Raw genomic sequence first — 27,608 nt, 5'->3', positions numbered from 1 at the left:
GTTGGTGTTAGGAAAAAACACCATACATTTAGTGTCTACAGTGCTGTGGTTAAACACCACGAGAGATCTTTGGATGGGAACCCATCAATGACTGGAACCTTGCGTGTACTCTGCTGGGCTGGCTGATCTGGGACAAAAATCTCAGAAAAACAGAGGCTCCTGTGGGAAATGTCCTCCTGGGACCATAAATCTGCTAGGAATGGCTGTATTTGCCCTCTGCCCTAGATAGACCCTTCATCTGCTTCCTGGGGAATAAAACCTCTTTAAGCTATGTTCTCGCCTTTCGGAGAAGCGAGCCATAGAGAAGAAAACAGACTCAGAGTTGTAAAAACAACAGAGAAGCCGGCTGCAGGATTAGACTTAGAGCTTTGCTTAGAAGGGAAAGCATACCATCCCCTCACTGGTGACCAGTCTCAATGTACTGACTTTCCCTGTCCTCAGCAGGTGCCCTACCTGTCTGTTCTGCTCACCAAATACCATTCCCCCAGCACATGAAACATGAAAACAAAGCAGTTGGAAGAAGAACAGAAACCAGAGTTATAAATGCATATTCTGAGTGTGCTAGGAGGAAGGATCCTCCTCTCCAAAATGCCTCCCTCACCTCACATTTAAAAAAAAAAAAAAAAAAGGAAAAAATAAAACCATTCAAATTTAACCTTCACAAATACACTGTTTTGCTTAGACTAAGTCCCAGTGCTGACAGGCAGTTTCAGCTTCTACCTGCCCTGCCTTGGAAGTAAAGGGAAAGCTCCAAGTACCTGGAAGTGGTTCCTCCTGCCAGCCCACCTAACCAAGCAGCAAGGAGCTCTGGGAGGCTCACCAGGCAGACGATATGTGGTCTCTCACCCAGACACTGTCAGTAGCACCTGCTCTAAGAGAGAGAAAAGGAACTGAGGCAACAGCTAGAGAGATTCAGGAATTGGAGGACTCTGCTTGATCTCTCTCTAGATGTTTTCTCCAGGTACGTCTTCAGACTAGCTGCTCTGGTCTCAAGCAAACTCAATTTTCTCCGGAAATTGTGAGTTAGGCTTAACAGCCCAGTCCAAACACAGCATTCCATTCCAATTCCCTATTTCTATGCCGGTCCAGTTAGTCTCTTCAGCTTGAGGAATGAGGATGCTTTCCCAGCTCTGCATCTCAAGGTGGAGGCAGAGTTGAAAATTCGTGTTAAGTCCTTTCTGCACTCCACCCATGGTAACCTTTCTTCTCTAGAACTCTGTATTTGCTTCTTCCTGCCCATTGCCACCTGGTCCAGTCCAAGTGTACATCAGGGATGTCTGAGTCGCAACGACTGCCTCTCAGAGCTGGTCTCCCACCCTGACGACCTGCCTCTCCCCATTCTGGGCCAGTCAGCACGATACTTCCAGAAGAGTTTTTCAAAACCCCATTCATCTGTGGGTGGTTGTCTGCTCAAGCATCTCAGAGGTTTCTCATTTCTCAGATCCCAGCAGGCTGCTGGGCATCACAGAAAGAATTCCCCCAACAGGAGCCATTCTTTCAACAAGTTTCCTAAGCACAGAGTCCTGTGGGTTCAGCAGTGAACCTAACAGGCGCAAATCTCCATCCTCACAGGGCTTCCATCATCTTTCTCCCACCAGTGAGGCTGGGGCATCACCCTTCCCAATGCATGGCTCTTCTTAACATGACTTTTCTCCATGTGCCACCACCTGGATGCTGTCCTCTCCTCTCTGTAGAGGTGGCTTTTAGGCAAACAGGCTTAAGCGATGGAATGTAGAAAGGGCTCACAGGCCCTTCCGGTGACTCACCTCAAAATATCCATAGGCCCTAACTAACCAATGGGTTACTTGCAGCCACAGCTTGGCATAGTTACCAAAAAAGGGAGAATTCCAACAGCCCCTACCCACTGCCTCACTGCACCTCTGCTCTGCTGCCCTGTCCTCTGCTACCTTGCTGCATTCTATAAAGTGCTATCTCCTTTGTTCTGCCTTGGACATATCCTTTTACCACCCAGCCTCCACCCCACATCTGGAGGCCTTCCTCTGATGGGGAGAGACTCCCCACTTAGACACCACACTCTCTGCCAGCCCAAATATGACCCCCTTGTCTCTGGGCCAGCTCTCCCAAGAAGTCCCTCCTGTGTGGCCACCCACCTGACACAGTCCCCCTCAAAGTGCAGGCCTCCCACCTCCTGTCTTCCACTCTATAACATGTTCCCCCTGTGGCTCCTATCCACTAGCACCATCAACACAGCCACTATGATGATGTGTCTGCTGGGTGCCACTTTAAAAAGTGATTTCGTTTAATTCCCCCAATGGCCCTGTGAGGATGCTTTCACTGCCTCTATTTTATAGATGAGGAAACCAAGCCTCCCAGGAGTTCAGGAAACTGCCAGAGTGACAAGACTGGTAAAGGGCCAAACCCAAACTCCACTCCTGACTGCCTGACTCCAGATCCCTGCTCTTAACCACTTCTCTGGGAACTGCCTGCATTGGGCAGCTCACCTGACAGAAGCAGCCCTCAGGGGGGAGGAGTTATAATGCTTCCTTGTTAACAGGCACTACTTGAGCGAGCCTGTATTTTGCCCCAGCACACGCATGCATTTTCTCTCCCGAGCCATGGGATACACAACCAAAGGCAAGGGCCACAGCATTGTCAGATCCTCCTATAGCCCTACAGTATTTAGTAAAGAGCAATGCCTGCCACAGCAAACACCTGAGGAAAGAACAATTTCTTGGAACACCTCACAATCATAACCTTTGCCTTTCTCAAACCATTCAACTGTGAAACATCTGTAGGCTTAGGTCATGGGGAATGTATTCTGCCAAATATTCAACTGCCGTTACTATCAGAGATTAAAAGGGAGGGAAAGGGAAATATGACTTGGGTCAGTAAAAACACAAACAGTGGCTTTGCAAACCAGCTGGAAAAGAACAGTTGAAAGCCTGGCAGGCGGAGCAAAACCTTCAAGTCTTGTAGAGATGGCCCTGCCTTCGGCCTCTGGCAACATGGCAGGGAGGAGCCCCCAGCCCTGAGTGAAGGCTCCCGGTTGGCCAAAGTCCAGTGACAACAAATGGCTCCTATGAGAGGAGCTGCAAACCCCCATCGAGAGTTGATGAACTAAAGTAGGAAAGACTGTTTCGGAGTGATCTCTTCAGCCCTTACACTGTGACACGGCCACATCACATTCTAATCCTGTGTGACAGCAGGAAGGTCTCAACGCCAGGAGTCAAGTTGTTGCTTTCAAAGCTTCCTGGCAGAGCTGGTTGAGTCACTGAACTCCTCCAATCTCTGATCTATCATTCATAAACAGTGAAACCATGATCTTGACCAGTGTCTGTGAGGACTATCCAATGAAAAGATGAAACTGTAAAGTGCTGTACATATATGAGGAGTGTTACCAAGAGAAACAATAGAACATCAGCAGATGATGTTCCATGGTGTCCTGGGAAGTGCTGATCATGATTAGCCCCCAATATTTGGTGAAACCTGATGACTAATGGTCAGGGGAGAGAAGCTGCCACTATTAGGTTACAGCAACTGTTCTATTTTTCAAAACTTTTTTTTTTCTGTATTGTAATTCCATTCTGCTATCCACAAGCAGTCAGTAAAATTTTGTAAAATGTCCAGTAATATTTTTAAATGCTGTTTTTCAAAGTTATTAAACTGGTTAGTCTGTATGTTTCAGGCAAAATGGTATAATAACCCTTAGGGAGAATGAGATGACACACACAAGAGTGGATAGACAGATGACCAAAGAAGGAAGCAACCCAGACAGGTTTCATTCATTTAACAAATATTTTGGGGGGCCTATTACGTTCTAGGTTTGGTAGAACATAGAATAAGCATTCCTTAGGTATTCCTAGAAATACTTCGGGAGGGGAACATGGTAAAAGACAGATTTCTTGCAGAATAAGTGTGAAAAGACCTCAAGTAATTGTTATTTAAGGATTAAACTGATATGTTGTCCCTGATGACAGAAGAGATCCAAGCTATCTCAGACTCAAATGTCAAATACATTGAAAGTTTGCCTCATCTGGTACCTGTGTTCATCCCACTGCCTCTGGCCTCTGTGGTTTGCAGCGAGAAATGAGCTCTTAATCTTATCAAAGATTCCTTGTTTGTGATGAGTTGCTTAAGTGCTGCTTTAAAGATTCTTTATGAGATGCCTAAATGTGGCTTTCTTTGAGTTTCCCTATTTGGAGTTTGCTGAGCTTCTTGGGCACATAAATTACTGTTTTTCATCAAATTTAGGAAGTTTTTGGCCATTATTTCTTCAAATATTTGTTCTGCTCCTTTCTCTCCATCCTCTCCTGCTAGGACTCATTATGTACACACTTTACCAGAAAGCCACAGGGATGCCTGGCTGGCTTAGTGGGTAGAACATGCGACTCTTGGTCTTGAGGTTGAGTTCAAGCCCCATCTACTCAACCTAAGTAGAGCTTACTTTAAAATGGAAATTGAGGGCAGCCCGGGTGGCTCAGCCAGGGCAGCCTGGGTGGCTCAGGGGTTTAGCGCCGCTTTTGGCCCAGGGCCTGATCCTGGAGACCCAGGATCAAGTCGCACGTTGGGCTTCCTGTGTGTTGCCTGCTTCTCCCTCTGCCTCTCTCTCTCTCTGTGTGACTCACTCGCACTCATGAATAAATAAATAAAATATTTTTAAAAAATAAATAATAATAATTGCAGTTTCAAATTCTCTAGGATTGGAATCTTAAACCAATCAATCTAGAATATGCTGGTCAGCACCAAAGAGGTAATCTGTCATCTGGGCCTTTCCATCTCCCAGAGAAAGATAACGTAATCCATCTAATAAGATCACCTAAGGGAAGGTGACTGATCTGGAACAATTTCTTCTTTTATTCTGCTAATAACTCCTTGCCTCACCCACCCCCTCCTATAAATACCTTCTTTTAAATACCTGGTACCACTCCTCAGAGCTCTCCTCTACTTGCTAGTTGGGATGCTGCCAGATTCATGAATCATTTAATAAAGCCAATGAGATCTTCCAATTTACTGTTGAATTTTTGTTGTGTAATAATGCTGATAGGCTCGATGGTGTTGTGCAGGTGTCTGAGGCTCTGTTCATTTTCCTTCATTCTTGCTCCCTTCCGTTCCTCTGAATGGATAATCTCAATGACCCATCTTCAAGTTCACAGATTCTTCTGCCTGCTTTATTCGGCTATTAAGCCCCTCTAGTGACTTTTTCATTTTAGCTATTGTATTTTTCAACTCCCGAACTTCTTTCTGGTTCTTTTTTTAATAATCTTTTAAAGATTTTTTTTAATTTATTCATCAAAGACAGAGAGAGAGAGGCAGAGACACAGGCAGAGGGAGAGGGAGAGAAGCAGGCTCCATGCAGGGAGCCTGACATGGGACTTGATCCTGGGTCTCCAGGATCACACCCCAGGCCGAAGGTGGCACCAAACTGCTGAGCTACCGGGGCTGCCCTTTTTTTTTTTTTTTAATAATTTCTATCATTTCTATTTGCTGAGGCACTGTTCTCATACTTAGTTTTTTAGACATGTTTTAACATAGCTGATTTAAAGTCTTTATAAAAGTCCAACATCTAAAAAAAAAGTAAAAAAAAAAAAAAAGTCCAACATCTGAGCTTCCTTGAGTACAGTTTCCTTTGGCAGCTTTTCCTATGCATGTGCCATTCTGTTTCTTTGCAGAACTCATAATTTCTGTGGAAAATAAGATTTAGTCATTTCTCTTGAGTAAATGTTCCTTGGATTGCTGCAAGCCTTTAATTTCCAGAGTTCTGAAAAAGATTATTTTTACAATTTTTGCCAATTTTTTTCATTTCTTTAGAGAGGAGCATCTTTTAAGAAGTCTTTATTCCACTATTCCCCAGGAATCTATATCTTGTATGGCACTTAGAAAGTGGTTTTCATCCCCCTAAACAATTTGTTGGAGAACTGAGGTAAAAGAGAGGAAGTCTGATAATAAAACACTATCCCTGATCTTATGTCCCACATAGTATTATAAATTGCACCCTTCTTTTTTTTTTCTTTTTTTTTTTTGTGGAGGCCAAGAAAAATTAAGGCCATCCCACCTAAAGTTTAGCATTAGCACAAGTACAGCCATCTTCGGCCCCTGTGAATAAGAGCTGAACTTTATGGGAAAAACTGCAGAATGTCCTCAATGTCCTCGGCAGGTAATCCCATATCAGAAAGACAACAGAGCCCACGCCCATGGTAGAAAGTCTCATCTTAGAATGAGAACAGAGCTCAATGCCCTTGAAAGCCCCACATCAGAATGTAAACAGAACTTGGAGAAATTCTTCCACCCCTTCTGAAAATCCCCTAGACCAGCCTATAAAAAACCCAGCTGTAACCCACTTCGAGGTCCAAGTCCCTGCTCCGCTGTGTCGGGCACACTTGGACCCAAGCTCGAGCTTGCTAATAAACGCTCGTGCACTTGCATCGGTGTCGGCTCCGTGGTGGTTTCTCGGATTTGCACAACATTTTTAAAGCTGATTATTCAAAATTAAAAGACACAGCAAAACAAAACAATTTAAACACATAATTTTATAATTCCAGCACCCAGGAAAAAAATGTTGGTATAGCATTTCAAAATAACCAAAAAGATGTTATACATTCTGTTTTATAATATACCTTTCTCAAATAAACACATCTTGTTCTAGGGTAACAAATTTAGAGCAACAGTTTGATTAGGGTACATGGGCTATTTTTAAAGCTGCATTATATAGACATTGAACAGACTGCATATGTAACAATACTTTTTTGATGTACATTTTGGTTTCCTATTTTCTTTTTCTTTTCCTTTTTAAAGATTTATTTTTAAGTAATTTCTACACCCAGTGTAGGGCTCGAACTCCCAACCTCAAGATCAAGAGTTGCATGCTCCACCAACTGAGCCAGCCAGGTGCCCCAGTTTCCCATTTTCTGCTATAAAAATGCTGATCTGAACAGCCCAGTTTGTGTGCTTGCCCCATTATACTTTAGGTTACATATCTAGAACTGGAATTGATAATTTATTATCACACAGTGCTGCTTCACCACCTGAAGGGGAATCTCAGAGCCAAAGGTAAATAAAGACTGTATTTCAGACTGCAGAGCCGAAATCTAAGACAGTCCCCCACTCAAATTTCCTTTTCTTGGAACTCCACAGACCTTCACTCTTACTCACGTGGGGTGATGTCAGCATTGGCCATCACAGGAGAGGTCAGGCTGCATTAATAATTTTCAACCAGGTCCCACTAATCACCCACAAGTTTCCTGAGGCCCCACCTAGTGACCAGGATGGGAATGCAAGTCCACATCCATTTATCATCCAACATCAAATCTATAAATAGAATTTGATGGTAATGGCCCCTCCAAAGAGATTGGTAGCTCTCCACTGTAAGGTCGGGAAAAGCCAGGGTTCTTAATATTTCCAGGAAGGTGAAATGAAGAAAAGGAAAAAGGCAGGTATGGGTTCTTGGTACCAGGATTTCTTGGTAACCAAGCCTGACCAGAAATCACCAGTCTCTGAAGTACCAGATTCCCTTTCTCTTCATTTAAGATGTAAGAAATGGAAGCTGGGGGGATGGTTAGGGGATAAAATGTTAGACCTAGACTCCGAAGACCAAGACTCAAATTTTCGCACTGCTGGATCACTGACCTGATTTTACAGCTATTCCTTGGTCTAACAAAGCCTTGGAAGTACACAGAGTCTCAACTCCACCTATTTCGTACTTTAATTCCACCTATTTTGTGACCATAGTACATGAGAAATGAAGCCTTAAATAGGCTAATTGAATCTAGTGATCCAGTCATATAGTATGGCAGCCTGGGTGGTAAAGTGCAGAGTTTCATGGGAAGAGGATTAGGTAATGTGATGCTTCAATCTGGGACATATGGGCTGCGAGACTATCCCCATTTGGGGGCAAAACAGCAATGAATCAGGGCTCTGCCTAGCAGTTGGACTGAAAGAAAAAGAACTAATTTTATCCTGGCTAGGATCTCTTGAATTATAAAGAAATGTCATCTAGTTGAGAAACTCCTCAAGTTGCTTAGGAAAGTAACTTACTACAGTTTGAAATCACAGCATGATTTCTTTGTTAGGCAAGATTCTCTAATTCCAAGAAGATAAAGCATTAAGAATAAATATGCCCAAGAAAATAAAAACCATAGTATTTATAATTTTGTGTTAAGAAATCTGTATGTTATTGGGATGCCTGGGTGGCTCAGCAGTTGAGCGTCTACCTTTGGCTCAGGGCGTGATCGCAGAGTCCAGGGATCAAGTCCCACATCAGGCTCCCTGCATGGAGCCTGCTTCTCCTTCTGCCTGTGTCTTTGCCTCTCTCTCTCTGTGTCTCTCATGAATAAATAAATAAAATCTTAAAAAAAAAAAGAAAAGAAAAAGAAATGTGTACATATCTATTATTCTATGTACTTTAATTCAAGGGAATTCAGTCTGTTCAGAATAACGAGTTAGTCTCAAGATTCCCAATTAACATATGTAACTGAGCAATTGGTTCAGACACAATTTTAAGCAGGAATTTTATTAAGTTTAAAATCAGTATGGCAGATGACAAATAAGCTCAAATATGCCCAACATCAATAGTGACAAAAGAAATTCACATTGGAACCACAAAACATGAATACACATCTTTTAGAATGCCTAAAATGTAAAAGACTGACCATATCCAGTATCAGTGAGGTGTGGAGAGCCTGGAGCTCTCATACACAGCTGGTGGGAATGTAAAATGGTACAGCCACTTTGGAAGAAGGTTGGGCAAGTTCAAGTTACACACATGCCTACCATATGATCTAGCCACTCCACTCTTACATATCTACCCAAGAGAAAAGGAAAGATATCCACACGAAGACTTGTACACAAACATTTATAACAGCTTTATTTAGAACCACCAAAACCTGGAAAATGAGTGAAACAACCAACAGGTGAATGGATAATAAACACACTGTGGGGTACCCACATAATGGAATACTACTCTGAAGCAAAAGGGAAAGAACTACGGATGGATGCAACAACATGGACAAACCTCAAAAAATTATGCGGAGTGAAAGAAGCCAAACAAAAAAGGATACATACTCTCTGATTCCACTAATGTAAAATTCCAAAAGATGTCAACTAATCTACAGTAACAGAAAGCAATTTAGTGGTTACTTGGGGCTGGGGGAAGCAGAAAGGGGTGGGAGGGAAGAACTACCAAGGGGCATGCGGACATATGGGAGGTGATGGATGTGTTCATTATCTTTTTTTTTAAAGATAGATTTATTTATTTATTTATTTATTTATTTATTTATTTATTTATTTATGATAGAGAGAGAGAGAGAGAGAAGAGAGAGAGAGAGAGAGGCAGAGACACAGGAGGAGACAGAAGCAGGCTCCATGCTGGGAGCCCGATGCGGGACTCGATCCCGGGACTCCAGGATCGTGCCCTGGGCCAAAGGCAGGCGCTAAACCGCTGAGCCACCCAGGGATCCCCGATGTGTTCATTATCTTAAGTGTGGTTAAGGTTTCACAAGAGTATACATATGTGAAAACATACACTGTACACTAAATATGTGCAATTTATGTTAAATACACCTCAATAAAGTGAGTAGAATAGCTTTCAAGTGGTAAAACATAAGAATGTTTAAGAAAATTTGTCACCTTAATTTATTAGATTTACAGGAATTATTTAAGCATTAGGGATATTTGTTAAGCAGACAATGGAAGCGTTAAAATAATTAAAGAAAGTTGAATGTAATTTATAAATTCAAGTTACAATTTTCTTTTTTTAATTTTTTTATAATTTTTTTAAATTTTTTTATTTATTTATGATAGTCACAGAGAGAGAGAGAGAGAGAGAGAGGCAGAGACACAGGCAGAGGGAGAAGCAGGCTCCATGCACCGGGAGCCCGACGTGGGATTCGATCCCGGGTCTCCAGGACCGTGCCCTGGGCCAAAGGCAGGCGCTAAACCGCTGCGCCACCCAGGGATCCCCAAGTTACAATTTTCAAATGAGTTAAGTTTGCAAATGGAATCAAGTATTAATCAGAAAGTCCCTTCAGGGATCCCTGGGTGGCGCAGCGGTTTAGCGCCTGCCTTTGGCCCAGGGCACGGTCCTGGAGACCCGGGATCGAATCCCACGTCGGGCTCCCGGTGCATGGAGCCTGCTTCTCCCTCTGCCTGTGTCTCTGCCTCTCTCTCTCTCTGTGACTATCACAAATAAAAAAGTAAAATAAAATAAATAAAGAAAGTCCCTTCAAATTGTTAAAATTTTCTAGAATCATAAATAGAACAGAAAGATCTGTAGGCCCTACTTAAAAGTTAAACTTAAAAGACTAGAGGCATCTGGGTGGCTCAGTTGGTTAAGCATCAGACTTCTGATTTCGGCTCTTGATCTCAGGGTTATGCGATCGAGCCCCATGTCAGCTCGAGCTGGGCATGGAGCCTGCTTAAAATTCTCTCTCTCCCTCTTCCTCTGTCTCTCCCTATCCTCTCCCTCTCTAAAAAATAAAAGACTAGCCTTTGGGACACCTGGTTGGCTGGAAGAGCTCGTGACACTTGATTTCAGGGTCGTGGGTTCAAGTCCTACACTGAGTGTGGAAATTATATAAATAAATAAACTGAAAATAAATAAATAAATAAATAAATAAATAAATGAATGAATGAATAAATAAATAAAAACAAAAGACTAGCCCTTAAAAGAAAAGGCTGGTTTTTGAGTTTGTGACGTTAACAATTTGAAAATCAATCTTTTTTTCAACCAAAGTTACTTCCAAATAATCTTTGTGTGACACAAAAGCCTGGGGGAAGGGGCGGGGCCTGCATCACAAACCTCACCCTGACATTCCAGTCACCTAAAACTCACCAAATCACTTAGTCTCTGACCTTCAGTTTCCTCACCCATAAGAGAGGAATCCAGAATAAACAATACATTTATTATTAGTGATTTCATATTAATAAGTTCCATACTGGTAAACAGCACATTAGTAAAAGCAGTGATATGCAAATACAAATGATCAGCAGCAGGATATCACTTCAGAGAAATAGCCTTTCCCAGACCCCTGGCTGACTAGGGACAGACATGTGAAAGGTGCCATACGTATCCTCAGAGACTAAGCATGACTCAGCACAGACCATGGAATTTTACCCAAGGCCTCAGCCAGGGATGAATGTCTGTGGGGAGGGGAGCTGCCACATGTGGAGTTGGGCCCCATTCCCACACAGCTGGTGGAAATGTACTTAGAGCAGTCTTGGATACCCACCCACACCCACACCCTTCTCTGGCCTGCAGGCAAATCAGGATAAGCTGCGGACAGCAGCAACAAGGGGCTGCTGCGATGAACTCAGTTACACCTACCGGCATTCTGCTTAAAAAAAAAAACAAAAAACCAACAACATCCCACATCCCCCTCCCTCCAGTATCACCAAGGAGACAGCAAAGGAGGAGAACAGGGCAGCCACCTCCCATGGCAGTCTTAGTTCCAGTAACTAATAAGCAAAACTCCAGGGACTCAACAGGGACTTAGGGATGAAGTGCCAGACAAGCCTTAACAAATTAGATGAGCTGGTAAAAGGCAGCCCTTCTTGGCAACTAATTTTCACTTGCTACTGATGGATTTGAGGGAAGATATACAAGAAAAGAAGACACTCTTAAAAGGGGGGGAGGGGGTCAGAATCTTGGATACTGCTAATCAGCCTTCTCTGGGCCCCAGTTTCTCAGCTCCATAAGATAGGTGGTTTGGGGCCTTCACCCAACTTTCCCACCTCTCCTCAAAGGGATGCAAGTAAGAGCAATAACATTCAACTCTGTCAACCAAGAACAGAAAGAGAAGAGCAAACAGAGAACGGGGCAGTGGAACCTTTATGGAGTAGAGTCCATCAAAAATTCATACCCATCTGCCTTTACTCCACCTGGTTCGCATATAACGAGTTTTGTTTTGTTTTTTGTTTTTTGTTTTTTTGTAAGTAGGCTCCACACCCAATGTGGGGCTTGAATTCACAACTCTAAGGTCAAGAGTCACATGCTGAGCCAGCAAGGTACCCTACTCCACCTGCTTTTCAAAGCAAATACAATCCTAGAGTGGAAAATGGTCCAAGACATAGGACTAGAGAGGATCATGGGAACACATCAGAAAGCAGAACAACTCCTAAGTCATGAAGGGTCACCTGAGAAGAACTCCTGCACAATGGGTGGAAATCCAAGAAAAATCCCAACACAAAGGAATCTCCACTCTGAGCACAGAACCTGAGCCATGGGGAAAGTTGTCCCTGGGCCACAATGTCCCCAAGGCCCCCAGCTACAAAATGAGGATAGTAACTGGCCTGCCTCTGGATGTATAAAGAGCAACATTATTGGTATCTGAAATACAGGGGGAATGCTAGACAGAGCGAAAGGACCGTGCCCACCTAGGATGTTCATGTGGATTAGCAGCAGGAAACAGTACTGGATTGTTAGGTGGACTCTGCCCACAGGGCCTCGGCATTAGGCTGAGATGCACCCAGATCAGTGCATCAGGGGAAACCTGAGACAAGCAGCTGGTTATATAGGACAGTGCTGCCTGAGCACTACATGGGAGAAGGTCCAACTACACCCCCTGGTCCCCTTATCATTTTGACTCCCAAAGCCTGAGTGTCATTGTCGGGAAACATGTGTCAGGTGTTTTTACAGCCAGCTGACAGAACCACCTCCCAGATCCAGCTTCACACTTCCCAGAGTCCCCCACTGCCCAGCCGTCTGTTCTACTCATTGACTCAAGGGGTCTTCCCAGGAGGTGCCCAGCTCTAAACATGCTTCTTGTGGTCCTGGGAAGCCTCACTGCCCTCCCCTTGACCAGCATCCCAAGCCACACATGCTTCCAGAAGTCAGGCCTCCTGCTGAGGCTGCCAGCTACCAACTGTGGCTGGCAGGGAGCCAGATGTCACTTTCCTGTGTAAACCAAGAGAGAGATCAGGTACAGATGACAGTCACTTGGCTTTTTTTTTTTTTAATTGAACTTGATAACTGATGTTCTAGGACTGCTAACATCTACAACTGCTCCTGAAGAAGACCCACACACATCCCACCGACCTGGATTCAGGCACGGACTTACCCTCAGTGTTCTGTCAGTTCTCAGAAAGCAGCTGCTATCTAAAGTAAAAGAAAAAAGAAGTGTTATCTTCATTTCTCCGAGCATTCCCCCAAAGAACCTAGGAGTGGCAAGAACATAGATTTAGAACCCAGAGAGATATCTGTTGCTTTGCTTCCATCTTAGGGACTTGGGACAGTGGTGGGGGTTGGGAGCCCAGGACACCACAGGGCTGAGAGCACCCTGGTTCTTCTTTTTTTTTTTTTTTTTAAGATTTTATTTATTTATTCATGACAGACACAGAGAGAGAGACAGAGACATAGGCAGAGGGAGAAGCAGGCTCCATGCAGAGAACCTGATGCAGGACTTGATCGGAGGACCCCAGGATCACGACCTGAGCCAAAGGCAGATGCTCAACCACCAAGACACGCAGGTGTCCCAAGCACCCTGGCTCTTATCCAACTGTCTGGGCCCCACCCTTGACGCTCAGCCACCCATTCCCATAACCACTCAAAGCCTGTTTCCTCGTCTGTGAAATGGGAATGGTAACAGCATCCAGCTCATAGAGTTCCCAGTGAGGTAACACAGACAAAGCACTGGCACCAAGCCTGGTACAAAGGATGCTCTCAGACATTAGCCAACGTGCTTATTAGTAAGAAGCATTAAAGTAAGACCTTTCCTAGCACCCACTACATAAGAACAAGAAGTTCTAGAAATTTGTATTGTTTTATCTGAAGTGCTTTCTCTTCCTGCCCACCTCCAGCCAGCCCAGGCCCACTTTCTGGGCAGAGCTGTCTCTAATCCTTCAGGAGTTACTTCCTCCCCTTTGGATTCTCTGAGCCTGGTTCCTATCTCTCTAAGCAACCTGACACTAATTAAGAACTGTCTTACATGACCCTGAGAGCTGATAGGTCTCCTCTTTCCCTGTTTCTTCAGATCTTTTCCTGCAGAGATAATACACACACACACACACACACACACACGAGAGCACACCCCTTGTTTAGATCCATGGAAGCCCATAATTTTTCAGATTTCTACAGACTTTTTCAGGTTTTTTTTGTTTGTTTTTAAAGATTGTATTTATTTATTTGAGAGAGAGAGAATGAGCAAGAGCAGAGGGAGGAGAAACAGACTACCCACTGAGCATGGAGGCCTACAGAGAGCCAATCCCAGGACCCCCTGAGATCATGCCTGGAGCCAAAGTCATACACTTAAACCAACTGAACCACCCAGACACCCCTTGTTTTAGAAAGGCCACATCTGTCTGTCAGCTCTAGCCACTGGTCAGTAAAGAGCAAAATGGAGACACAGGCCAGCAAGCCATCAAATGTACTGAATCCATGTTCTAAGAAGATCAGTTGCCTTGATAGATTATTTCAAGGCTAGAAATGAGTGTTTGAGGCATTAAATTCAATAAAATATTTATCGAGCACGTATCTTGCACGAGGCAGCCTGCCAGAAGGCACAGGCTCTGTTCCCCAAAGGCCCAAGAGCAAGTTGTTGAGGGCTAGCAAATAGAGGATGAAAACGAAGGGGCACCTGGGTGGCTTAGTTGGTTAAGTGTCTACCTTTGGCTCAGGTCATGATCCCAGGGTCCTGGGATCGAGCCCCACATTGGGCTCCCTGCTCAGTGGGGACTCTGATTCTCCCTCTGCCTCTGCTGCTCTCTCTCAAACAAATAAATAAAATCTTCAAAAAAGAAAGAAAGAAAAGAAAAGAAAGAAAGAAAAGAAAGAAAATGGAGTCATGCTTGAGAGGGAGCCAAGGAGACTCCAAGCCTGGTGGCCTGGGGTGGACATGTAAATGAGGGCCTAATGGTACTTTTGCTGTAGAGTTGTTGTCATGATCACATGAAGTGATACATGGGGAGAGGGGCCTTGCAAGGCCCCCTGCCACCATACAGTTACAGTAACAGCACCATAAAGGTTGGCTTTTATTGTTAATAACAATAAATTATTAGTTATCATTACTGTTATTAAAAGAAAGAGCCCACTTTCAACTGAACAGACTTGGCAAGACTTAATACTGTAAGAAAGCCTGAATCTTGACAAATAATTTCACTTTGATAGGACAAGGTACGAGGAAAAGCCCTGCAGAAAACAAGGTCACCAAGGAACAAGAATGGGGAAAGGACACTAAAAAGAAAGTCTGGGATGACAGCAAGCAGTCTTAGACGAGGGCTGAGGCAGAAGAGGGTACCTGAACAGGTGTCAAATGGAAGAAAAAGCCCAGAGATGGCCTCACATCTTTTCATTGAGTAGGGAAGAGGAAATGGTTCTTTCCATCATTTCCCTGTCACTTATGGTGTTCTACTTCTTTGGCAGTTCGGCAACATGTCTAAAACCAAGACTAGAAGCAGCTAGGGCAGAGACCAAGGAGTGGTCAGTCAGGCCCAGGTGAGATTTCAGAGTAAGCAGGCAAAATGGCCCACTTCTGCAAAGGAGGTCTCTGGCGAGAGAGTAGCCCCCAAACAGGCACACTCTCTGGATGTGAGGGGTAGGGGCCCCCTCAGAAGACGGTCAGATGCTGTTGGGAGGCAGTCAAAAAGAAGGCCCACACTAATCCTCAAGAACGTCTACTCGAGGCATCCAGCTCATGCAGAAGGGTGCTAGCAATAAGATCTACATGGTCTGGGGTCTGCCCAGGCCTTCCTCCCAGATGCACCGCCATATGACAGTCATCCATGCAGCATCCAAATGGTACTCCCTTCCTGGTTCCCCAACTTCCACCCTTCCTTCCTCATTGGTTTCCAATTTGTGCCATTTCCAGTAATTCACCTGAAACATTTGTCAACAGCACTGACAGGACACAGAGAAGAGGTACACGGGGAACTACAATTTGGAAAGACCTGGGTCTGAGATCCACCCTGCCATGGTCCCAGGGCCTCTGTGAGTAGTGCTGGGAGGACTGGAACCTAGCACCATACGTGGGATACTGGAGTGCCAGATGTGAAACAAGGAGAAAGCAAAGAGCAGGACAAAAATGGGCAAGTGAGGGGATCCCTGGGTGGGGCAGTGGTTTAGCGCCTGCCTTTGGCCCAGGGCGCGATCCTGGAGACCCGGGATCGAATCCCACGTCGGGCTCCCGGTGCATGGAGCTTGCTTCTCCCTCTGCCTGTGTCTCTGCCTCTCTCTCTCTCTCTCTCTCTCTCTCTGTGACTATCATAAATAAAAAAATTAAAAAAATAAAAATTATTAAAAAAAAAAATGGGCAAGTGGCCTGTATTCATAAACCAAAGGTAGCAGGGGTCCAAGAGGCTACAGCCACCAGGGCAAACCTTCCTGAAGGACGATCTTGGGAGTGAGTAATGGCACAGAGGGTCCATCAGGCTGGAGTAGGCTTTGGGAGAGAGAGTAGGAAAGAAGGCACAGAGAGGACATTGGGACAAATTGTGGAAACTTTCGCTGGCAATCTAATTCAATTCAACAAACAGACAGATATTGGGCAACAATTGTGAACAAAGCCACTTCCAGCAGGGCAGCCATTTAGAAACACAAGATGCTTGCCCTCAAGTTGCTCACTACAACACAGACACAGCCTGTAGCTCAGGCCTGCTGCTGGGCCCTGGGCACCCAACCAAGCACCCTGGCACCTGTGGAACCCAATCTGACTTCTGGCTTTTCTGCACCTTGGCAAGTGCCCTCACCTTGTTATATCTCCTAGAGAAGCCTCTTCTAAGTGCCAGACCAAACTTCTATCCAACTGGAAAGCACTACTTCCCCCACATTCTCCTCCCATCTTCCTCAACCTTTCTCTGGAGGGTTCTAATGCGTATAGCTCACCTCTCCTCCATGACAAAACCTGGACTGCTTCTTCACCGTGGGCTCCAGTGGAATTGAAGGAGATTCACGACTCATCTCCTCCATAAAGCCTGCCCCAGTCCAGCCCCAGCCAGCCCAGTTCTTCTCTCCCTGGCCTTAGTGTGTGGTTTGCCCTGATTTGTGGGCCTTTACTGAATTTCCTCTTCCATGTCCCCCTAGAGGCCATACCTCACCCACACTGGGTTCTCTACAAATACCTGTGGCATGTACACTCACGGCTTAGTTCTGCTTCTATTTCTCTCCCCAGTTTGCCAGCAGTCCTAGGGCAAGAATTAACTTCACCTCCCAAGTATCTCAATGCCCAGTCTAGGGCTCCCAACAGGGTAGGCGTGCAAAAGAATGGGATGGAGAGTTCCTGAATTAGGATGGTGAATGGACAAACAGAAGAGCTCCGGCTGTGAGCAACTACACATGTCCAGCACATCCACCCTCACCGTAAGTGTCTGCATCACCGGCAGGGGAAGGGTGGCATGGAGAAGCCGGGGCTGCTGTTAGGAGGGAAGGCAAGGACTTCTTGGTAAAGACACTGGAAGTTCTAACTGTGATCTGGCAAACACCGGCACCTCTTGGAGCCTTGGCTTTCTCAGCTGCAGAATAGGGACAATGGGCCCTGGCCTACTCTCTCTCACAAAACATTTTGATTTGTAGGGCTTTCAGAGCTGCCGGGAACCTATGGACTTGGCCTAACCCCAGCATTTAGGAGATGAGGAAAGAGCTTGTCAGAGGTGAAACAACTCAAAAGTACACAAAACAAGTTCCGCTGGAAAGAACCTGCCACGGCAGGTCCTCGAAGCCTGCCCGGTGCTCCTGATTCCGTGCCCAGGAGGGCACTTCCAGGACCACCTGCTGCTCCTCACCGCCCGAGGCCAGTGCACTTTGTAAACTGCTCCAGCCTGTAGAATAACGGGCTGAGTGCAGCCCCACCTCCTCCTCACTGAGCAGCCTCCGGCGAATCACTGCTTTGCCTCTAAAACGAATGCCCGACCGGATTATTACAAGAATCCCTACAGCAGGCGGAGTGCAGGCACTTGGAACACAGAAAACCCTCGCCTGGCACGCCACAGCTTCCTTCAGGGCTGAACAACTTCCAGTACGCTGGGGGAAACTTAGGCTCCCGATTCTGACAGACTTGGGTTCGAATCCACAGGGACCTCTCGCCCAGGGCATCCGGGGGTTCCGTGCATCAGTTTCTCCATCTGCAAAATGGGCTCGAGGGCAGGAATAAGGCCGCCGGCGACCGCCAGGGACGCGGAGCTGACGAGGCCCGGCTGCGCCCGCGCGGACGGACACCGGCGGAGAGGCGGCACGGGGCCTGGGCGAAGGGTCCCGGGAGCTCTCGCGCGCCGTGAGGCGGGCGGAGGTGGGCCCGCGCCGGCCGCCCCGCCGGAGAGGGAGGGGGGAAGGGAGGGGCGGCGCACGTCGCGTCGCGCACCGCCCGCCGCCGTCTCCTCCAGCCGTCACTCGTGGAGACCGCACCGCCTTGGCGCGCACGACCCTTACATAAGCGTCCCCCACGGCGGCGCTGGCGCACGCCCACGGGCTCCGACCCGTCGCGAGGAGAGGAAGGTGCGCAGCGCCGCCGGCACTCACCTCCTCGCCTCCGCCTCAAGTCGTCGCCACCGTCTCTACCGCCGCTGCCTCCACTGACAGGGAACAGCTGCGGTCTCCGCGCAACCGAACTTGCTGCAGTCCTGGCCCCGCCTTACCGACTTCTTATTGGCTCAGACAGCCCAACCCCTCCTGTTATTGGGCAATGACGACCGTCACTCACCGCTCCCGGCTCAGGACTCCTCCCTACCTCCCGCCTACCCGTCACGTTTAAGCCTTGGCGCCCCACGTCGGCTCCGCCCCTCGCGTCGCCGGCGGGCCCCTGGATTGGTGAGGAGGCTGGGAGAGCCAGCCCCTGGCGCACCACCGCCTACTCCCTTGCCTTTAAAGCCCCACGTGGGCCGCGGCGCCGGGGCCTCCGCCCGCAATAGGCGGAAGTAACCGGGTTCCGGCACGCTGTGATTGGCTATCGGCGGGGGTGGGGACGTGCGATTCATTCACCCGAGTAGCACGTGTCTCCCAAAGCCGCAAGCAAAACAGATCGCACCGAGACCGGGAGATCCCAACTGGACGCGGAGGCAAGGAGCGGACGGGGAAGAGGGCGGAGGAAAAGCGTTTGCGGAGCGGGCAGGAGGAAGGAGATGGCAGTTGTACCACAAGAGTGATCGAGATTGCGTCGGTTAGCTGGGGTGGGCAATGAGCAAGAGTCCATCTCTGTGTGACCTTGGACAAGCAACCTCACCGCTCTGAGCCTCAGTTTCTTAACCTGCAAATCGAGGCCCCTGGGGACCTAGAAGGTCTAGAAGGCCTGATTAAACAGAAAGCTTCATAAACTAGGCTCTGTACCAGCCAAGGGGATATGGAAATGACCAAAACGAAGCAAAATCTCTGCTTTATAGTGAGAGAAAAGACAGACGATAAACAAAATATAGGGTACATCGTGTGGTACTCAGGACATGGAGGAAAAATAACCTCCCTCCAGACAGTAGGGAGGATCAAGGACTATGAGAACATCTTGTTAACTAGAAATTGCTTATTGAGCATGGAGAAATATTTACAACTCCATTCTCTGTTGTGTCTGTTAATGTTTGTCTCTCCCAACTTTCTTGTCCTTCCTTCCACCTATTGGCTGAACTTCAACATAGGTCAATCCAACACAGTTATTTTAGTAGCAGAAAAAGGATTAAAATCCTAATTCTCCAGATCCACATATTCATTCAATTAACAATTCATTTGACTGTGGGATGCCTGGGTGGCTCAGTGATTGAGCATCTGCCTTCAGCTCAGGTCCTGATCCTGGGGTCCTCCAATGGAATTGAGTCCTGCACCGGTTTCCCATGGGGAGCCTGCTTCTCCTTCTGCCTATGTCTCTGCCTCTGTGTGTGTGTGTCTCTCATGAATAAATAAATATAATGTTTTTAAAAATTCATTTGATTGTGCACCTACCATGATCCTTGTGCTATCCCAGGACACTACTGTGAAAAGACATAGCCCCTGGCATCACATTATAGAGCTCATATTCTATTAGACGTCCAAGTCCTATGACTCTTTCTACCTCAGAACTTTATGCCAGAAAGCATTAAAGCTGTGTGATCTTGGGCAGAGCCCCTCCCTCTCTGGATTGAATTTCTTCTTAAAAGCGGTTGGGCTTGATGGACATTGAGTCTCTGTTACATGGTTGTCCCTGTTACTATTCTTCTAGCATGCTTACCTTGTGATTTTGACATTTCCTGCCTGTATCTTATCTCCCCTACTGTGTACATGTAAGATGCAGACCCTGGTGTCCCTCAGGAAAGACAAGGGTCCTTCTCTACAGTTGGCCATGCTATAGATGCTGCGACATGTCAGCTCAGTCTTGGCTGGTCCCTGTGAACCTGTGGGTCTGGAGCAAAGGTTGGGTGACTCCAGCCAGGTTCAGGTGGTCCCCCATATCAACACCACCAGGTAAAGGTCTGAATGAAGAAACTAATTGAGAACTAGAAAATGGACTGCTGTGAACCAAAAAAGTATGGTTTTTGGACAGTTAGCTCAGGCATATAAATTATCTAGTTCAAATGAGATTAGGAAACAAGATACTTATCCATCTGGCCTCTGTCCTACCCTCAGGCTGATTTCCCCAGAAAGACAAAGTTAGAAGGTGTATTCCATCCCAGATAGAGAAAACTGCCCGACAAAACCCTGGGTGGAGAGCCACAGTGGCTAGAGAAAGCATCTGTTTGGGCTTCCATACCTCTAGTGATAGAATCTCCTTGGGACAGGGTGCTGGCTAGTGGGAATCAGATTCCTGAGCCCCACTCCATGGTTCTTAGCATATTGATCACCAATATGACCAGCAGAATACCACCTGGGTCTATTTTTGTTGGATGAAATCCCTGCATTGAATTGCTAGTTTAAGAAGCTCTCCAAATGGTTCTAATGTGGGTCAGTGTTGAGAACCACTAATAGACCAAGAGAAGTTACTCTCTTGACTTCCTGATAATAAGACCCTCCCTGGGGCTCTTTAAAAACAAAACTGATGGGGCACCTCGGTGGCTCAGTTGGTTAAGCAACCAACTCTTGATTTCGGCTCAGGTCACTATCTCAGGGTCATGCTTGTCCCTCCCAGGCACCCCCCACCCCACCCCACCCCGTCCACAACATGCATGCACGTGTGCGTGCGTGTGTGCGTGCGCGCGCAGGCGCGCAAGCGCACTCTCGCTCTCTCTCCAGTGAATAAACAAAGTCTTTAAAAAACAAAAACAAAACAGATGGCCGACTCCCAGGTCCCTGATTCGTAAGGGTTCAGTAAGTCTGGTGGCCGGGCACAAGACTCTTTCTCTATCAAAAGCCCCCAACTGATTCTTTTTTTCTGTTTTAAGATTTATTTGCCCAGAGAGAACAAAGAGGGGGAGGGGCAGAGGGAAGGAGATAAGCAGACACCCCACTGAGCACGGAGCCTAACATGGGACTCCATCCTAGGACCCTGAGATCAGGACCTGAGCCAAAGTCAGACACTTAACCTACTGAGCCACCCAGGTGCCTCTTAAGCTCAACTGATTCTTGAAGCTACAGAGAGCTTGGGAAACTTCGCTGAGTTCCTAGGGGGCTACAGGAGAAGGTGATGTGGGAGAGATAGGCTGAGATCAGCCTGAGAATGCTAATGAGGAGTCTAGCTCTGGTGTTTAGGGCCCAGGCAGCATAGTTCTGTTAAGAGAGTGTGGTCTAGGGGCAGCTGCAGAGCAGTTTATGGGCTCCTGTTAAACTAGGATTATGTCTGCCTTATTGCTTCTTAGTATCAATCACTTTCTGGAAGTTTCTTGGTTTGTTTCTTGCTTCTATTCTTGGTTTGTTTCTTGCTTCTATTCTCCCAACCCCTTCAGATATTTGAATGTTACCACTACAAGAGCTGAGTCTGGCACAAAATAAATGCTTAATAAGAGTCAGCAAATGAAGGAATGGGAGTCATCAGCCCACTTTTAGTGGTTAAAACCAAGGGAGGGAAGAAGACAGCCCCTGAGGCTGAGTAGAGTCCACCAATAGAGAAGGCACCACATTTAAGAGGAAGGGAAGAGTTAAAAAGAGGGCAAGGGCTGGCAGGAAGAGCAAATTCTGAGGGGGGGGGGCATCTCCAGGGCCCCAGACTGGAAAGAAGGACTGAATGGCAAGAGACAATGAGTACATTCACTCTGCGCCCATTTTGGCAACACACAATAGAAAAAGGAGCTACTTGCCCCACCCTCAAGCTGCTCTTAGACCAGATGGGGAGATACACTTCAAAGCATATGATTTCAAAATAGTTTGTGCTGTGCTAGAGAAAATGGCCAGAGTGCTATAGAAATCCAAAGAGGGTGTCACTGACCCCATGAGAGGGATGTGGAAGGCTTCCTGGAGGGGGCAATACCTATCTATGCTAAGTCGATAGATGATAGATAGATAGATAGATAGATAGATAGATAGATAGATAGATAGATAGAGAAAAGTTGAGAACTTATTGGGTAAATTTATTGATAAAAAGAATCCTATACACAGCCTAAACAAAGACAGGGAGGCATGATAGGATCAAGGCATGGAAGGGGTCAGTGGGGACCCACTAACAAGTTCAGGAAGCATTGCCTGAGGGGAAGCTGTGGGGAAGTCCAAGAACAGTTAGAACTCAGGAAGCTTGGATAAGCAGAAGCACCCAGGTGGATGAGGACTCCCAGACAAAACCACGGACCCCTCAAACACTAACAGCCACCATGAACCCACCTCTCCATGTTGATAGTTCAGAAGGCTGGCTTTGCCCTGAGGATCTCACAAGGACAAACCAGATATCCCAGATCCCCTGTCCAGGGAGACAAAAGAAAGTCATTTTTTAAAAAAAATTAACCAAATTCTGGCAACTGGAACCTCAGATAGCTTGTCTGCTGGCAATACCTTAGGGTTAAATCCTTAATTATGGAAAAAGGAGGCAAGAAGAATGCACAAAATAATCCTTTTCCACAGGTTAGATAGTGTGTCTTCTAAGCAGCATAGAGCCCCCAGTGCGTGTGTTGGGGGTAGAGGTGGTTCAAGAGTTTTCCTCCCTGCAGGTCCTCAGGGATCCAGGTTGCTCCACCATAAACACTGTTAACTCATGCTGTACCTTGTTATAATGAGGAAAAGATGCTCCTCTGGCATCATCCTAGTGGTGAGATCCTTCTTAGGACAGCAGCAGAGTCATGCTAGCCTGTGACTGAGCTGGCAAAGCATGGGTTGGATTGCAGTCCCAGCTTGCCAAGAGTGGTTTGTGGAAACTGAACATCTGTGTGAGGTTGCCCTGGACCCTTGCCGTGGCCACCCAAATACAGTTTTGGAATTGGGGGAAACTAAAGCCCAATGCCTCACCATTGCAATCTCTAGGCTGTTAACCCTGTATGTAGACCTCCTACTCCTAGGGACCCACCCTGTCTTTTTGGTCTCCTTTGACTCTGGCTAATCAGTCCACTGACCCTGTGAAGCCCATGCCATCATGGGATCTCTAACAAGACAGTCAGACCTTCTACCCGCCAAGGTGGGCCTTGGTCTAGCAAATTCCAGCCCCCAGCACTTCAGGCCCGAACTAAGGCTGTTGCTCACAAGGCAGAGAAGGATCAGATCCCACTCTGAGCCACAGCTCCTCTGATTCTGCTGCTGAGACTCAGAGAAAGGAATTGAGTTCTCTCTGGATTACATAGCTAGTCAGGGGCAGGGGCAGGGCCAGGACCAGACCTCCAGTCTCTTGATCCCCAAGCTGTAGTCTTTTTGCTCCAATGGCTGCCTTGGGGGAAAAGAAAAGGCAAGAATGTGCAGAATTCAGATTTCAAAGGAAGGGCTTTGGTTTGCAATCTAAGTCCTATAATCACAGACCTCAAAGGCAAAAGGGCCTTGAGCAATTATGTTTCCAGGATTTCCCCTAAGAAATAGATCACCTAGGGCATGATTGTATAGACAACTTCTCAAGCCCCTGTGGGGACCTATTCATGCAGGGGGCTTGTGACGGGACTAGCAACTGGTTTGTTTTTTTTTTTAACAAGGGAAGTTTGGGATGCTCCAGCTGGACCCACTCATTTTACAGATGAGGAAATAGGTTCACACAATAGGAGAAGGGACAGGCTCACCATCAATTGTCATCAGGGCCTGCATATTTGAAAAACTGTGAGAGGGACGCCTGGGTGGCTCAGAAGTTGAGCGTCTGCCTTTGGTTCAGGACATGATCCTGGAGTCCTCCTATCGAGTCCCACATCGGGCTTCCTGCATGGAGCCTGCTTCTCCCTCTGCCTGTGTCTCTACCTCTGTGTGTGTGTGTGTGTGTGTGTGTGTGTGTGTGTGTGTGTGTGTGTGTGATATGAATAAATAAATAAGTAAAATCTATTAAAAAAAAAAAAGAAAAAGAAAAACTTCGAGAGCACCTATATTATCAGCTCCGGGACCTTATATCAATTGATCCCAATTGCTTTGTTTTTTTTTTTTAAAGATTTTTATTTATTTATTCATAGAGACACAGCTAGAGAGAGAGGCAGAGGGAGAAGCAGGCACCATGCAGGGAGCCTGATGTGGGACTGGATCCCGGGTCTCCAGGATCACGCCCTGGGCTGCAGGCGGCGCTAAACCGCTGCGCCACCGGGGCTGCCCTGCTTTGGTTTTTTTTAAAGATTTTATTTATTTATTCATGAGAGACACAGAGAGAGGCAGAGACGTAGGCAGAGGGAGAAGCAAGCTCCTTGCAGGGAGCCTGATGCGAGACTTGATCCCAGGACCCTGGGATCATGCCCTGAGTCAAAGGCAGACACTCAACCACTGAGCCACTCAGGCGTCCCCATCCCAATTGTTTTGTATGTAATGTAGAAATAATCCTCCCCTGGTTTCTTGGGACCACATAAAAGAAGCCCTAAGCGCAATACCTGGCACAAAACAGGTGCTCAGAACATGGGAGCTTTTTTTTTTTTTTAAGATTTTATTTGTTTATTCATGAGAGACACAGAGAGAGGCAGAGACATAGGCAGAGGGAGAAGCAGGCTCCCTGCAGGGAGCCCAAAGCGGACTCGATATCGGGACTCCAGGATCATGCCCTGAGCCGAAGGGAGGCGCTCAACAACTGAGCCACCCAGGTGTCCCATGGGAGCTTTTATAATCAATATTATAGGGATCCCTGGGTGGCGCAGCGGTTTGGCGCCTGCCTTTAGCCCAGGGCGCAATCCTGGAGACCTGGGATCGAATCCCACGTCGGGCTCCCGGTGCATGGAGCCTGCTTCTCCCTCTGCCTTTGTCTCTGCCTCTCTCTCTCTCTGTGTGTGTGACTATCATTAAAAAAATAAAAAAAATCAATATTATAATAATTTTTCATTCCCTTTGTTTGATTTCTCCAAGCGATAATGCGGCCAAAGTCGGGCATTGAACCTGATAGCTTGCATTCTGGCTTCCTGGAGGGAAGTGAAAACCAAAACAGTGGACACATCTGGTACTATTATTCCAAAGTAAAAAAAACTAGTTCCCCAAAATGTACTGTATAATAACTGCTGCTCAAGCAAAGAGATTTTCCCTATCCCCAAACCAGATGTTGTCTCCCATTCTCTTTCCTGCACTCTCAGCACTTGGCGTCTGTTTTAAGGTGCCTTCCTTTATGTATATGAGAATCCCTCCTTTTCCCAGGACAATGATTCTACCCTGTTCTCCTTGGCCTTACTCTAGGCATCATCAAAAAGAGTCTTGCCTGCAGTGTGTAGATGTGGATTAATTTCATTGGCTCACTAATAAAAAGGAATATCTGGATGGCCTGCCTCCATTCGCAGCCTTCCCGTATCTCTAAGTCCCGGAACCCACTTCAGGAAAGAGATACCAAGTGTTTCATTAATTTCACGGCACATTATTTTCCCCCATTTTAACCTCTCTGAAATGGACTGCATTTTCCAATGAATGAGCAGTGAGTATTCTTTCTTTTTTTCTTTTTCCTTTTTTTTTAAGATTTTATTTATTTATTTATTTATTTATTTGAGAGAGAGAAAGAGCACAAGGCAGGGTGGGGGAAAGATCATGACCTGAGCCTTAGGCAGACACTTAACCCACTAAGCTACCCAGACACCTTGCGTATTCTTTCTTAATGGTGTATGAATTAATGCTACCTTTCCATCAACACCACCTTAGGTTTGATTAAATAAGGTATTTTCCCCCACTTTGTAGCTGAGAAATTATAGGCACACGAGGTTAAGCCACTTACTCAAAGTACAGAGCTAGCACACAGAAGTGCCAGGCTCCAAACTCAGACACTGCGAAGGCTTAAAATACAGATCTGGGGCCCTTAGGTGGCTCAGTTGGTCCAGCATCTGTCTCTTCATTTCAGCTCAGATTGTGATCTCAGGGTCTTGGGATCCAGCCCTTAGTCTGGCTCCATGCTCAGCAGGGAGTCTAAACTTGGGGGATTTCTCTCCTTCTCCCTTTGCCCCTCCCCCTGCTCGTGCTGGTTTGTGAGTGCACATGATCTCTCTCTCTGTCTCTCTCTCAAATAAATAAATCTTTTCTTTAATAATAAATAATGAATTTTTTAAAATAATAAAATTCAGGTGGGTAAGCACCTCCATGATGACCCCCAGTGATCCCCCCTCCTGGTGTTCAAACACTGTGAGGATTCCTCCCTGGAGGGCGGACTGGACCTGGTGACTCACTTAGGAGGGACAGAACACTGACAAAAGTGATGGGAGGTCGCTTCTGAGACTGAGCTCCCCAAAGACTCTGGCTTCTGCCTGCCTACCATCTTTGCCCTCTCATTTGCCGGCTCCAATTGAAGCCAGCCACCATGATGTGAGCTGCTTCTTGGATGAGACCCATATGGCAACAGCCAAAAATCAACAAGGAAACTGAAGCTCTTAGACCCTCAGGCCCTCCATCTACAAGGAACTGAGTCCTGCTAACAACCCAGAGTGACCTTGGAAGTAGATTCCCCCCAGCTGACCCTTGAGATGGTTGCAGGTTCCTGATTGGGCCAGCCCTGGATTCCTGCCCCTTGGAAACCAGGAGGTGGTACATGAATGTTGCTTTTAGTCACTAAGTTTGGGGGTAATTTTTTAAGGCAACAATAGATAATTAATAGTCTCCAATATTTAGGACAAAATATTTACTGCATTGTGTCCTGAGAACACAGAGATGAAAAGCCTTCAAGGGACACCCAGTATCAGGGGGAAAGGCATATGTATGTGGTTGCTGCTACTGTGTTTATTGAGTGGGCTGGGGAGGGGCTGCCTCCCTAACCCTTGCAGGGGGGAGAGGCAGGCTTCCAGAGGAGGTATCACTGAGCACAGCAGTGTCTGGAAAGGCAAGAGCTTCCCAGGGAAGGAAGGAGGGCATACATCTGCTTCTTGCCCTCCATGGATTTGGGAAATGGTAGGATTACACACTTGGCAGGAGGGTATTGGGCAGCTCTATGCTTGACACAAGCATGAGTGATTCACCCCAGCATGTCCCAGAAGTCTGAGTCAGCAAATTGTTCCTGGCACAGGCTTCAGCAAGAGCAGGGGTTTGAGCCCACTCAAACTGGGTGAGGGTGGTGAAGGTTACAGAATGGCTTTGCTGCCTTTCAGCCAGAACCAGGGCTGCCCTGTGGGTCAGACATTAGAGGTGTGGTCAGGCTGGGAGTAAAGAGGCTTGTGTGCAGGTCACAGTCCAACTTTGGGACAGACTGGGGCAGGAGATCAGGCCCTCCTTCTCCTTTCTCTTCTTTGCTCTGGCCCTGCCTTAGTTCCTCTGGCTGGGAGATGAGACTGGAGGGTATCACAAGACCCTT

The 27,608-nt window shown here is 46.7% G+C and overlaps 1 protein-coding gene across 3 annotated transcripts in view; it reads right to left on the bottom strand.

Annotated features, from left to right (window-relative positions):
* Positions 1–18,493, bottom strand: part of PC (pyruvate carboxylase) — a 98,249-nt gene extending 79,756 nt beyond the window's left edge. The window contains exons 1-2 of one of the 3 annotated variants that reach the window (XM_055314967.1): positions 18,398–18,493; positions 13,011–13,048 (exon numbers count right to left, since the gene is read on the bottom strand). The gene's annotated coding sequence lies outside the window, so the exon portion shown is untranslated. Of the gene's footprint in view, positions 1–758; positions 781–13,010; positions 13,049–18,397 lie in introns of those variants that run through there. The other 2 variants (XM_055314968.1, XM_055314970.1) reach the window with 2 other exon arrangements.
* Between the last annotated feature and the right edge of the window lie 9,115 nt (positions 18,494–27,608).

Source organism: Nyctereutes procyonoides, unplaced genomic scaffold, assembly GCF_905146905.1.
Source record: "Nyctereutes procyonoides isolate TBG_1078 unplaced genomic scaffold, NYPRO_anot_genome, whole genome shotgun sequence".
Taxonomy (NCBI): Eukaryota; Metazoa; Chordata; class Mammalia; order Carnivora; family Canidae; genus Nyctereutes; species Nyctereutes procyonoides.
This window is presented reverse-complemented; position numbering and strand designations above follow the sequence as displayed.